The following is a 13,869-nucleotide window of genomic DNA, read 5'->3' as shown; positions in this document are numbered from 1 at the left end:
CTGGCCTAAGTATGGTGTTTGTTTCCACATAGCCATCAAGGAAGCAAGGCAGCCCACCAAAGCCTAAAAGACTCTCTCCCTGTTCAATTCCACCTTCCAGCTCCAAAGCTTTCCTCTGTCTTGCCTTTTCCTGGTTTTCTATAATGTCTTCCCGGAGTAAGCAAAAATGTGCAGCTACTTCCAGTCCATTTCAAATTTCACTGGTATTTTGGGGCATATAAATTATCTGTCTTCAGAATTTCCCCTAACTCTGAAGTTGAGATGTGCATAAACTGAAGCATGCCAGAGAAAATCAGGAGTGTGTCACAGATGATTTATTAGAAAGCCTAATGCTGCCCCTCTAGCCTGACTAGGGCTGTGGATATCCAGCAGCATCACCTCCAGAAGGAAGCGGCAAACGGATCCTTTGTTCCTTCACCCACCCTGGCAGGAAAAATGTTTTCTCCTTTTGTCTAAGTCAAAAGGTTCCAGCAAATGCCGCTGCCTCTTCTGCTGGAAGAGCTTATTATCAATGCACACAAAAGGCAGAAGGAACAGGAAGGGTTATTCAGCAAACCTGAGACCATAAAGTGTCATCCAACCTGTTGCATGTCAAAAAGACACTAAGTACCATTAACTAGGGATTATTTTCTAAAAGGCTCTCCAAAGCTCAAGAAGCTCTTCAGCTCCAACCTAATATCCTCTCGTGACAGCCGTGCCTCAGTTTCCTGGTTCATTAAGTGGGTAAGGAAAGCTGAATGCAGACAGATGCTATGAGGGTAATTAGCTAAGCTTACAGGAGTGATTTGAACATCAAACTCACTGCATGAATTATTTATACAGGTTAACATTTCCAGCAAAATGAGAAAAATTATTTGTAAATACCTTGGTGACTCCTGGGCTACATTCTGCTTAGCTGCCTTTGCAGGGTCTCCTCATTCACTTTTGCAGAAACGCTGGCAGCAGCGGATGTTTTTTTCTGGTTGGTGGTTTTTGCAGGGTGTGACCTATGTCCCGTGAGACAAGCTTCATTTAATGACGAGATTTATTTTAGCTGGAAATAAAATTAGGGTGACAATCTTTTGAAATCCCCATCCAAAATGAGAATAAAATTATTGAATTGGAGGTAAGGTTGAATGGAAAATGCAATAACCTGGTGAAAAAATGTTTTGGAAGAATACTGCGGGAATGATTTGAGCTAACATGTAATGCTCTAGGAAATTCAGAGTTTGGTTAGATTTACAAGAAAGCTAACACTCTGAGGGTATGGAAATAAAATTTAAGACCTCTTAAACCTTATTTCAGCCCTTGCAAATCTGACAGTCTCTAGACTTTCCATATTTGTTCCTTTAGTGCAATCACATTCATATTTCCATATATCTTGAAGTCTGGCGAGACCACACAATAAGAGAGAAAAATAACAGCAGATGACTATGGAGACATACTGCCTCATGAATATAGAGAACTCATGGTGCCCAGTTCAAGAGTTATACTTAAACGGAAATATTTGTTGAGCAACACTGGTTTTGAGCAACAAATTTAGAAATTTTATCTTTTTTTTTTTTTCATGGACACTTATTTCCAAAGAAAAAAGCTTAATATACAGACTCCAGAGCTGGTTGTGATCTGTTTGGCTGGTTTTATTTGTCATTAATTGGAATCGTTGCAAAAATCTGTGCTATCAGTTGCAGACTGTGGCCTTATAGAGAAAATAATGAAGAAAAAAATCTCAGATAAAGCTGCAACAGAAGCTCAGAATGTGATATAAGACGCTGCTAATAAGAGCAAAGACTCTTTGTTTGTGCCAAGAAGTGGCACAGCAGAGGCGTGGACATGTATACAGCCTGTGCATATATTAACACATACGACTTTCAGCAAACATGAGAGACCTAGACTTTTACAGATGGCAGTTTGAATATCAAGAGCTTTTTTGGAATATTTTACCAGTTTCAGGAAGTTTCTCCACTGTTTGGATGTAGCTGGATTTTGGTGGGGGGTCGTCTTGTCTGCAGCCTGGTTTCCGACGGAACGTGGGTCGTGTAATGGTGGTGCATGCATGCACGCATGGGCGGTTGCGTCTGTTGGTCCTCCCCATTCCCTTCTGAACACATTGGCCAATTTCTGTAAAATTTGACCTCCTGATTAAGGATTCAAAGCTATTATGGTTTAGTGGAAGCAACATTCAAGAAGGTGGGCTGGTTTATGCAGTCGTGGAAGAAAAAATATCCTTAGCTCACCTCTTCGTAGACACCAAAGAGTCCACACAAGAAACAGCTTTGAAAACCAGGCTTTATTCTGTTGTTCTAGGAACAATTTGCTTTCTAGTCCGAAGCAAGACCCACTTTCAAATCTGAATTGCAGTGCAAGGCTTGAAGAGTATAGCAACTTCCTACAAACCACTGGCACAGCAAAAAAAATACCTGCTTATTTTATTAGGTTATATTTTTAGCTTAAGAATTAACCGTTCTACTCAGGGAGCATCCACTCCTGCAGTGCGTGATATTAAATGTCCTCAGGACTAAAGCTGAAAAATAACAAACAAAGAAAATCTTTTCTCAGGGGATTTCTCCACCCAAATGGCCTGTTGAAGGACTGACCAAATATTTTTTCTTAGTTTTGTCGATAAAATTTGAAGGAAGTGTCGAAGTGTCTGCTTGCCCCCCAAACGCTCAGTTTTTCTTCATGGAACCAAAGCCACAACATTTCTTTTTACACATGGACCTCCCATCTTTTTTTTCCATTTTTTTAGGATTTTCTTTCCAATATCGGATTGCAGCCAAAAAATGTTGGTCTTCAATTAATAAGATTCATTTTAGTCTTTCTGAGCACTTGGCTTAATCCGGTGCAGAAAGGTACATTAATGAACTCTCTTACAGATGAAAACAGGGAGCAATACTTTGCATTTCATTAGCTCTTAAAAGAAAGCTGAGCAAGTTAAGCAGGGGCCAGCACTATTTTAATTATCCTTCCAGAGACTGTCTTCTGCAAAAATAGTCCTTTTTAATCACATTTGTTAAAACGTCCTGAAGCAGGTTGACTCCCTACTTAAAAGATCTCTCCACAGTGTGGTTTCTGCATCATGGGCATGCAAATAAACCCCAGTGCTTTCCCTGGTGTTGCAGCCTCTGATACGTCCTGCCTCCCATCTGTGGCTGAAAGTGCTCCTTGCACAAGGTTACCGCCAGGCCTGGGCTGCCTGAGCTCTTGAAAAGCAGCATTAATTAGCGTTTGTCTCTTTGTCGGATGGATTTCAGATGTTCACTGTATGGCCTTGCCATCTATCAGGGAAATTGCTACTGCTTGTGCTGGCAAAAGCAGGCCTGGCTGTGGATAAAATATATCTGGGAGATTTACGGTACGGAACAGCATCAGTCATTTCACAGTCCTCGCCTTCACGACGGTGCCATCGTCAGTCACAGTATCAATCATGAGTCTCTCTGTGGGCCTAGGCTTTTTCGCCGTTTCGCTGCAGACAGCCTGCTGGCTTATTCCACCTCTGTGCTAATTATCACACCCTCCGTCAGAGCAAGTGGTCACTTCTCAAGCTTTTCTGGTTCGGCCGGCATGAGCAGCATTGTTACTTGGTAAGGTGGTGCTGGTGCCTGCCGGAGGGCAGAGGCCTGTCTCTGAATGAGACAGAAAGAGAGAAAAAGGCCAGCTGGACCTGGAAGGGCAGCAAGTTATCGACATCCCAGGTTTATCCAGGCATGCAGAAATGGTCTCTTTCCTGTCCTATTGTAAGGACAAGAGAGATTTGCTGAACTATTCTCGTCTTAAAACTATTTTCTCAGTCCACAAAAGATTATTATGCCACATTCATGCTTTGCCTTCACATCTTGCGTCTCCCATGCTACACAACTGCCTCCTGCCCTGGAAAGCAGAAAGGAACCATGGGATTTCCTCATCTTGCTGCACGATGGCAAACACGATATGGGCTGCGAACGTCCTTGCAGTGAAGACCAGGGTCAAGGGACAGCTAGGCTGCAGCTTCTCTCCACTCCTGCCAGGTCTTTCCAAACTGGACCGCTCTGGTGTCCACTGAAATAGCTTTGATTGCTGGCACTGTGCTGTTCTGCAACAAACAATAAACTCTGTATTTTCTGGAGAAACTGCCCCCCAAACCCAATATTTAGTCATAAGCCCAATTCTCTGCAAAAAAACCCCAAAGTCATTAGAAAATATTCCGTTAGGGCTGGCAGTGCCAGCTGAATTTCCACACTGCCTCTAGGTAGCTGCCTGCTCTCGTCCCTGCTGCAGTGTCGGCAGGCCCTATTTACGGAGCTCCCCAAAGACGCCAGGGTGGTGGGGGATGCACAGCACTGGGAAACTTCATCATTTCCAGCTGAGTAAATGTCGTTGCAGCTGCTTCACGTACGCGGAGCCAGCCAGCCCGCTGCACTGTGTGTGAACTGAGAGGAGGCAGGGCCGTTCTCTCTTTCACCCAGGAGGCAGAAAGCCCCTTAGGGTGTGCTTCCCATAGCATCAATGCAGCAAACCTGGCTCTAACCCATTGGTCACATTCAGATCATCTCTTCACCAGATTTTCACAGTTTTAAAGAACTTAGACCTCACGTTAAACTCAACTCCTTGTTTTTCCTTCATTCTCAAAAGGCAGGAGTTGGAGATATTTGGTATTCACCAAAGCAGAGCCCTGCAAGGCCACGGGTCAGTTCATTTGCAGACAGATGTTAGTTGTGTTGCCGAAGGCAGCGGTGCGGGAGTGCTTGGACTCAGCAATGAGGGCAGTGTGACAAGATAGATGCAGTGGGACAGCACAGAATTAGTTCCGGGAAAATCGAGCAGGAGTCGGTGCTCACCGAGAGACATTTCACTAGTGCAACTTTTGTATAAAGTCAGGTCCTAAAGTTTCTTCCCCCACCAGCGTAGGCTCTGAATCAAAGACTCCTCATTCTAGCCCTTTGGACACTGTCAGGAACAATATTTCATCCTTCCTGTGAATCATGTAGTGGGATGTTGGCAAACAAATACTGCCACAGATGTCAACAAAGGGTAGTCTGAAGGCTGTGTCATGAGATGTGGCAACACTGAGAGCCATCTTATGGGAGACTTACACCATGGTGAAGTATCTCCCTCAACCAGGCAACATCTTTGCCTTTTGGGCTTGGCAAAAGAGCATCTTTGGACCAGGGAAAATATGTGGGATGTGAGTAAAACTGTCTTCCCCTCATTACTAAAGCATCCTGAGAGTGAATCTGGAGATTTTATGAAACTGTTGTAAGGCTCTCTCTGGACACACGGTACTGCTCCTGTTATGTCAAGTCATTAAAAGCAGCTAGAAGAGTTTAATCTAGGTTTTGTAAGTGACTGCTGAAGCTGTCTCAGGGAAATTATATCGCCTCTCTTTGTAGAACACGGCAATTGAATTGCTGGGAGAAGAGGTGGGTTGCAAGAAGACTATGACAACATGTTCCGTACCTGGAAGCGGTTTGAAATATGCAGGACTTACTCCATTGTCAAGATATCATACGCCATTAAATTTCTCTAAGCAAAGTAAATATCATAAGTGACACAATAGTAGGGAAAATGTCACTATGAAATATGGTTAATAATCATAATCAGTTCTACTAAAGAAGCGCTAATCAAACTTAGTACCCTTCATAGCAGACCTGTTAGAAAGGCAGCGAAAGAGATGTCTCTGCTCCTAAAAGCTTACAAGGAAAATCGTACTTTCCTTCTGTGATTTCAGGGCAGCCCAGAGGTTTGGCCAGTTCCAATTCCTGCTGTAACTGAAACCCTTTGCTATCCCTGAATCCCAATAGCACAGTCGAAACAACAATTTAAAGTCAGGTTTATACGTAATGGTCTAAATAACTGAAGGGGTTGTTTTGCCCCCCACACTTGTCCTTGCAAGGTTTCTTTTCAGCCCAACACACGCCATCACTATGGAAGTTTCCCCTTCGTCTGTGGGGTGCTGGTGAAAGAACTAAAAGTTCCCACGCCCTTGGAGAGGGGATGCACTGTGTGCCGGCTATGGCCGGCTCCCCAGGAGCTTCTGTGCTTTGGGGTTCAAACTGTCCGAAAAAGTAACCCAGGATCAGGAACGTTTCTCAGACAGCAGCAGCCGGCCCAAAATACCACTTTTCCTCAGACTTAAATTTTTCTTTTTTGTTTGGCATCCAAAGAACCACATGTTAATCTGAATGTGGGGAAAAGGCAGTTTGCAGACAGCGTGCATCAAAGGACCCGTACTTCTCTTTTTCACAACTTTTTCAACAGTGGGAAACCTTTAATGAGCAGAGATTTTCTCCATTTTTGGTTCAGTTTTGAAGTTCTTTTTGAATTTTATTTTTTCAGTAGGGAAATATGTTTCTTAACTTTTCCTTTCAGAGACTCTGGGCAGTCTGTTCTCACAGGCCGCGACTCTTTACATAACAAGCCTACAATAAGTATGTGATAGTACTGCAATATGCTGCTTGGATCGCTGCTGCTCCCAAAGCAAGATTCAAATTGAATCCGTGGTCCAATTTGCTGTGTGACTGGATTCCAAGCCGCAGCACTGGCTTCCATAGGGTTTCAACATGTAGTTAAAAACACTCCATCAGCTGATGTCCATTTGCAGCCTGGAAATGCCATCAACACATTCCTTTTTTTGGAAAAGAACATGTGCCCAGTGTCAGATTTATGGTTTGGTGGGGTTTTTTTGTGAGCATGTGTGTGTGGCTAACCCTGAATTTCCATGTGCGCAGAAAGGCAGGACAATCTTCTGGTTTGAATGGCTTTTCTTTCAGTTTGCAATGATGAGCAAACAAAGAGGTGCGAAAGGAAAATCTTCAGTGGAATAGCAAAATACCACATGGTAAAACCTTTTTATAAGTTAAGAATTATCAGCATTGTACCTAGTGCCCTTGTGCAGGGAATAAAACCTGATTCATAGTCAAAGGGCAGAGTCTGTCTGGGAGTGGCTATATGAAGAAGACTTGATTTCTGAAGGGGTGAGGGCATCTCCCCTGGCTGCTGTGCTGGGTTTGGCTGGGGTACAGTTAAGTTCCTTCTCAGTAGCTGGGACAGGGCTGTGCTTTGCATTTGGGCTGGAAACAGTGTTGGTAACACAGGGGTGGTTTCATTCCTGCTGAGCAGGGCTTGCACAGAGCCAAGGCCTTTGCTGCTCCTCACCCCACCCCACCAGCGAGGGGCTGGGGGGGCACAAGGGGTTGGGAGGGGACACGGCCGGGACAGTGACCCCAACTGACCCCAGGGATGTCCCACACCACAGGACGTCATGCTCAGCACACAGAGCTGGGGAAGGAGGAGGAAGGGGGGGACGTTGGGAGTGATGGCGTTTGCCTTCCCAAGTCACCGTTAGGTGTGACGGAGCCCTGCTGTCCTGGGGATGGCTGAGCCCCCGCCTGCCCGTGGGAAGGGGTGAAGGAATTCCTTGTTTTGCTGTGCTTGTGAGCACAGCTTTTGCGTTACCTGTTAAACTGTCTTTATCTCAACCCAGGGGTTTTCTCACTGTTACTTTTCCAATTCTCTCCCCATCCCAGTGCGGGGGAGTGAGCGAGCGGCTGGGTGGGGCTTGGCTGCCGGCTGGGCTTAAACCACGGCAGTGCAGAGGAACAAGACTCCTGGGGCATGAGCTTCTGCCAAAGCTTCAGACAGGGGGCATGGATCTGGCCTAGCTTGGGACTGTTTTCTTCTTTTCATTGCAGTCTTGCAATTGGAACCAAGCACGTACAGTTAAATTTGGACATTTTTTTTCAAATGAAACTTTTTACATGTCTTCATGTCTTCTCTTATTTTTGTCTTGGAAACAGGGCTGGACTGTGAGTTTTACTCAGCATGTTTCTCTAACACACAAAGAAAATTCATTAATGTGCCCTTGAGGAAGGATATCATTAAAAATTAAGCCGCTTTGAAATGCTGGATTTTTGTCTGTTGTTTCTTCTTCTAGCTTGGAAACAGTTTTCTTGTGTTTTCCAGAAACTTTCCCCAGAGTCACATGTCCTTGAAAACTCCTCTGAGAAATGTCCATGGAAAATGTTGATTGCCTAAAATGAGGGCTTTCCACTAGCAAAATCATCCAGTGGAAAATTCTTGCCCTGTCCTGCACTGTTGGCTTAATCCTGGAAGGGTTGTAATCCACAAGTAAACAAGTTTTCTCACAATGAAGGGGGAAAAGGAAAAAAAAAAAGAAAAAAAAAAGATCTGTTGCAGTTGCCTTTGACCTCAACATGGGCCTGAGGAAGTTACAGTTCCCAAGGGCAAGAGCAGCATAAGATAAGAGGAAATTTCCCCAAAGGGGTTGTGTCGTGTTTACAGGCTATAGCTTTCTGTTAGAAGTGCAGGTATGAATGCAACCTTCCTTTTCACTCTAGTTCAGCTGAAGGGAAAAAAAGAAAAACATCTTATTATGCAGTGTATGTACTCAGACAGCAGTCCTTACCAGTAGAGCTGGACCTGGATCCCAGAGCTGCTCTCGTTTCCCCCATGCAGTTGAGAGCTTAGAAATATTTCTGCATCTGGGTATTTCCACCTCTCCAGGTTCTCTGCACTCTAGTGACCAGCTTGTGTGGCTTTTCTTCTGGGATACTGGAGATTTCAAGACTTTTGGTCTTCTGGAGCAGAAATGCTCCTGGTTTGCACAGTTCCCAGTAAGCTGTGTTATTTATTCAGAAACAGCACTCTGGAAAAGTTTTGTTCGATAAATGCTTGCTAACGAGGAATGCAGCCTGCTCCCAGAACCGTCCTTGAGCCTTGCAGGGTAGGAACTTCTGCATTTCTTCACCACTGCTGAAAGACCCCGGGGAATACAGGGAGATTCCCAGTAACTCTGCTAATGAAGAAGGAACACATGAGCACTCTATGTATTTGTTGCCTGATTACTACAGAAATAAATGAATCAGGGAAGCACATTGAACAGTCAATTCTCTCTTATTCAGAAACCAGCACAATTTAATTAAGTCTAAATAGCACTTAGAATGGTGAATACTGAATCGATTGATGGGCCGAATACTCCAGAGAGTGTTTTATTGGAAGCTCCGTCTGATTCTCTGGATGCTTGAGCAAAAATTAAGAGGTCCCTTCAAAAACCTATTCCTTTCAAGGCTGGAGGCTGTTAGGTTCATTTGCAAAAATTTTTTTCATTTCAAGAGTTAATTGGTCCCCAGTCTTTCCAGACACATGAATATTTATTGAGTCTTGAGCCTGAATCTTTTTCAGTTCACATTGGTGTAAGTCAGTAGTGACAGCGCTGAATTCACCGAGAGTAGGTGGGAAAAGGAATCAGGCCTTATTGCCACAGGCCTGGGGATGATGCCAGCTCTTACACTGCATCTCCATGGGAGGGTCTCAGCTTGGTGCAAATAAGAACGGTATACACACTGCACCGGTAGAGAAAGGGCATGGATCATAGAATCATAGAGTCACAGAATGCCCTGAGCTGGAAGGGGCCCACAAGGACCATCGAGCCCAGCTCCTGTCCCTGCACAGGACACCCCAAATTCACACCATGTCTCTGGGTCCCTTGTCCAAGTGCTTCTGGAATATCGCCTGGCTGGTGCCGTGATGCCTCCCTGGGGCAAGAACCTTCTCCTAATGCCCAGCCTAACCCTCCCCTGGCACATCTCCCTGCCGTTCCCTCGGGGCCTGGCGTTGGTCACCAGAGAGCAGAGACCAGCCCTGCCCCTCCTCCTGCCCTCGGGAGGGAGCTGCAGAGCGCCATGAGGCTGCCCTTGGCCTCCTCTGCTCCAGCTGAACAAACCCAGGGACCTGATTCAGTGGCCTGCCTCATACAACAAGCTGTCTTGCAAAGTCCTGAACAAAATTACGTGTCATGACCTAATTAAAAAAACCTCCATGGCGATGGTGAAGCTAGCACTGAAGCACAGGTTCTCTGCTTTGTTACGCCCACCTTGGCTGGAGTAACTCTGCTGGGTGGGTTGTATTACAAGGTTACTGAAGTTATGAGTAGAGCCCCCATTTCCCAACGGGCTTCGTCTCAGTGACTGAGCAGTTGCATCTCAGAGGAGCACAAAGGCTATCTCTGCACCCACCTGTGGCTTGAGAACGACTGTGCTGTAAAGCTGACAAAGCAGCTGATGCTCTCAGGTGTAGCTGCTAAATACTATCGCTGACTAGTCTGCCTCCCTCTTCACAAAGTACCTGCTCCCCCTCTTGGCATTTCCAAACAGGCCAGACCACAGGAAAGTGCACGGAAGTCTAGGTTAACAGATTTCAGAAAAAAAACCCAAAGCAAAGAAGTTCTTTGCAAAGGATTAGTGCAGGATAAGCGTGACGCCCTTCAAAGAAATTCTAATAAGTGAGGAAGTGCCTCGTTCCAGTGCATCACCTAAGCCCTGCGCCAGCAGTTTCCCTCCCCTGAGCGATCGCTTGCGTCCTCTGGTGACCTGCTCTCATTTTGCCATTGTAGGAATGCAGGGCTTGATAGATGGGGTGAAAGTGGACGTCAACATCTACTGCCACTGTAATTAAATCTAGTGCAGGCCCAGAGGGGAAATAAGTCCATTAAGTTCAAGCCCGGGTGCCTTTGGGCCACTCTGGTGTCTGTCCATGCTGGCTGGACATCACACTCAGCATCTGCTCTGTGCTAAGAGCTGAACTCTGGGTGTATTTGAGGCTGTAGCATCCCGCCTTCCATAAGTCCATCCACACACCACAGGAAATCTGAAGCCTCAAGGATATTCTGTCCCAGCCGAAGGCACGCAGACATCCAGGTGTGGGCTTGGCACCCTTTAGAGTCAGCGGAGAATAAATTTACAGTGCCTAAACCATAGACGAGGGCAATCACACATCCGTCCCCAGCGTTTGAGCTAAGTCAGCACGTAAATGTTGTGACCGAGGGTTTATCTACACTTTAGTACGGACCCAGACCCACGTGAAGCTGAGACACCCCAAGAGCAGGCAGATGTATGGTTCTCACATGAGGCAGCCATAAGATATTGCCCTCACTACCTCACACGCTTCTAGCTCTTTTAATGTCTTCTTAGAAAAGCTCTGCTGAACTTCTTGCATTTCCCAACCACCTGTATTTATCTTATAATAATTAGATTTTTTTTTCCTGTTGGTCTCTTTTTCTTTTAATTTTGGCCAGAGCAATAGTAACCAACATTACCAGGGGCAACTGATTGAGTGGGAGCTCCTGACATAGCAATTTCTTTTTTAATTAGAGCATTCAATAGATCCCATTGGAAGAAAGTCCTTTAATCAGTTTTTAAATTGTGCAGTGGAGAGTTACAGCAAACAGACATGTCATGTGGATGCTGGCTTTCTGAAGGGCAGGATTTAACTAGATGCAGGAGCAAGTGATATAGCTGGAGACTGCACAGATGTGATTTGACTACGATGGGAAACCATAAAACAAAGAGCAGTTTGAACAGGATCAGATTTTTATTTTAAGCTTAAAAAGAACAGAAGTGTTTCTAAGACTTTTTTTTTTCCTTTCTCTCCGGGGAAATTAAGTTGCACATTAAGCCACTGACTTATTCATAACAGAAGGAAATGAATTGTTTGAAGTAATACTTTTGTCAATTCTTTTTTGAAATCCCAGCATCAAATCCTCTTGTTCCGTCTTCTCAGGTGCAGAATTGGTAACAATATTGTGTTTTAATAAACAACATATTGTTTCCTATCCAGTAATTATGCTCATTTGGCACACAGTATTCCTTTCCTGTTGCTCAATCATTCAGTGTTTAGCTACCACTTTTTCGGAGTCTAGATCGATTTTGTTCTTCATAACAAAAGAAATAACTGTGTTACATCGCAGTCCTTTGTACTGCTCCAAGCCACAGTTCAACAACTGCAAATTGCTTTTCAGGGGATTTAGCAAAAGTCCTAATTATAAACCTATTCTTGTAACTTTGGAATTAAGAGAATGTTAATATTCTTGTAAGTTTAGCATTACAAATGGGGAAACCGAGGCACTGAGCACATATCACCCAGATTCCTCCAGCTAGAGCAGGGACTCCAGCTAGATTTATGGAAGCCTCAAGCTGACACATGGTTGTGGAGATCTCTGTCGCTCTCTTCCACATCACATATCCTAGGAGCTCACATAATTCATCTGTTTAATGCACAGCTTTTAAATGTGGTTCTAATTAATAGCTCAGTTTAATAATGCATGTGTTCCTGCCTGTGTGAGATACCATTTTATAAACAAGAAGGTGAAGCTTTAGTCGGAGCAGTTATTTTAAGAAATCACGTGAGCAAGTGTTTCTCCTGGTTCCGGCAGGGAAAAAACAAGGAAGATGAGAAAGGATCATCTAAGCTGACCATTAATTAAGTCTTGGAGAAGCTTATTAACTGCTTAGTAACACACTCACTTGAGGGCAAAGCACAGATGAAGAATTTCCATTATAATATAGTGGGAGTCAAAGTGGATGGTAAAGTCATATTGAATATTTGTTAGCTGTGGCGCCAAGCGACTGCCCAGGATCTAAGGGGAGCAGCAACCTTCCCCAGCCGGAGAGTGATACAGTGGGAAAAATCACAAGGTGTAAAGGGATATTTTTCCAAACTTCCTGGAGATTTCACTTGAGAATATAAGAACTGTCAAATTAGATTAGACCTAAGATCCATCTAGACCATTACTGCATCTCAGAGAGGCTACACTTCATCACCAACAAACGGATGGGAAATAATCGGTTTTCTACTTTCTTAATCCTTTATAACCGACAGCTGGTTTGAGATATGGAGTTACTCTGACTTCTGATACCTTGTTTATCGATAACTATTACAATTCTGGTTATTCTCATTGTTCACGTAAAGATGAGTCCCTCTCTGGCTTCATACAGCTTCCCGAGGCAATACGGCCCACTGCTGAATGCACGTTGCATGGTCCTCAGGGTGCAGACATGCACTCGCAGGACACGCACGCACTCATGGAGTCGTGTGGGATGGTTGATTCGCCTGATTGTGGCATCCCTTCCTCCTTGCAATAGGTAACGCCACAGTAATGCTTACTAAAAATCATTTCCTGGTCAGGGATAATAGACTTTCGCCGGCTCATAACTTATTTACATTGCATATTCTCCTGAAGTGATGTAGGAAATGCATCAAATGTTTTAGGGTTGTTGGGAGTTTGGGGCTTATTCTTTTTAATAGGACTGCTTTGTATTTCCTTCCTGCAAGCTAAGCAAGGGTTCACAGAGCTGAATGCAACTCTGGGGGGCTGGAGAGCAGAGAAAATATTGGAAGTGATAAATACTGGGAATTAACAGTGATCTAAAGTTGCTGTCGCATTATAAGGCAAATTTCAGGTCCAGTATCTCATATTCTGCAAGATTTGGACATAGATTGCATGCACCATTGGAAAGGTATTACTCGCCCCCGATCCCAGGCACATAAAGCACTGGCTCCACATGGGGAGTGTTTGCAAGATCCAATAATAAATAATAATAATAGGACCTTAAATATGCCACTGAGCAGGGCTGAATAATGCCTATCGTATATTGCAGACCAGTGGTCCTGGCGAGTTTCCTCCCAGGGTGAGGAAGGCAGGATTTTTTGTGGCCTATGTGAGGAAAAGCGGAGGAGAATTGTCTGAAGGCTGCATTGGGGGGCTGTCAGCGGCCAGGGAGCGCCGGCGGAGGTGAGGGCAGAGGCTGGCAAGGTCATCGTGAGATGCCAGTTCATTGCACTGTACCCCAAAATGTCAGCACGGGGGAGGTGTATGATACGAGCCTCAAGCAGAGCCTTGTATTATTTCTATAGCAACACACAAAGCGTCTGGGCTTAAGAAGTAGGCAGCTTGGGCTCCAGAAGAGGAGCCAAACTACAGTCTTTAACTTTAGTATCAATCAATCCCTACTTGATATATTCGCTATACCCACCTCTTTCCCAGGGAAGGCTTAATAAAACAGCATTGGCTTGGGCATGGAAATTTGGCTCCTTGCACTGCTCTGCCTGATCACT

The sequence above is a fragment of the Phalacrocorax aristotelis genome, chromosome 23 (genome assembly GCF_949628215.1).
Source record: "Phalacrocorax aristotelis chromosome 23, bGulAri2.1, whole genome shotgun sequence".
In the NCBI taxonomy this organism is placed as follows: Eukaryota; Metazoa; Chordata; class Aves; order Suliformes; family Phalacrocoracidae; genus Phalacrocorax; species Phalacrocorax aristotelis.
Note: the sequence above shows the minus strand (reverse complement) of the source record.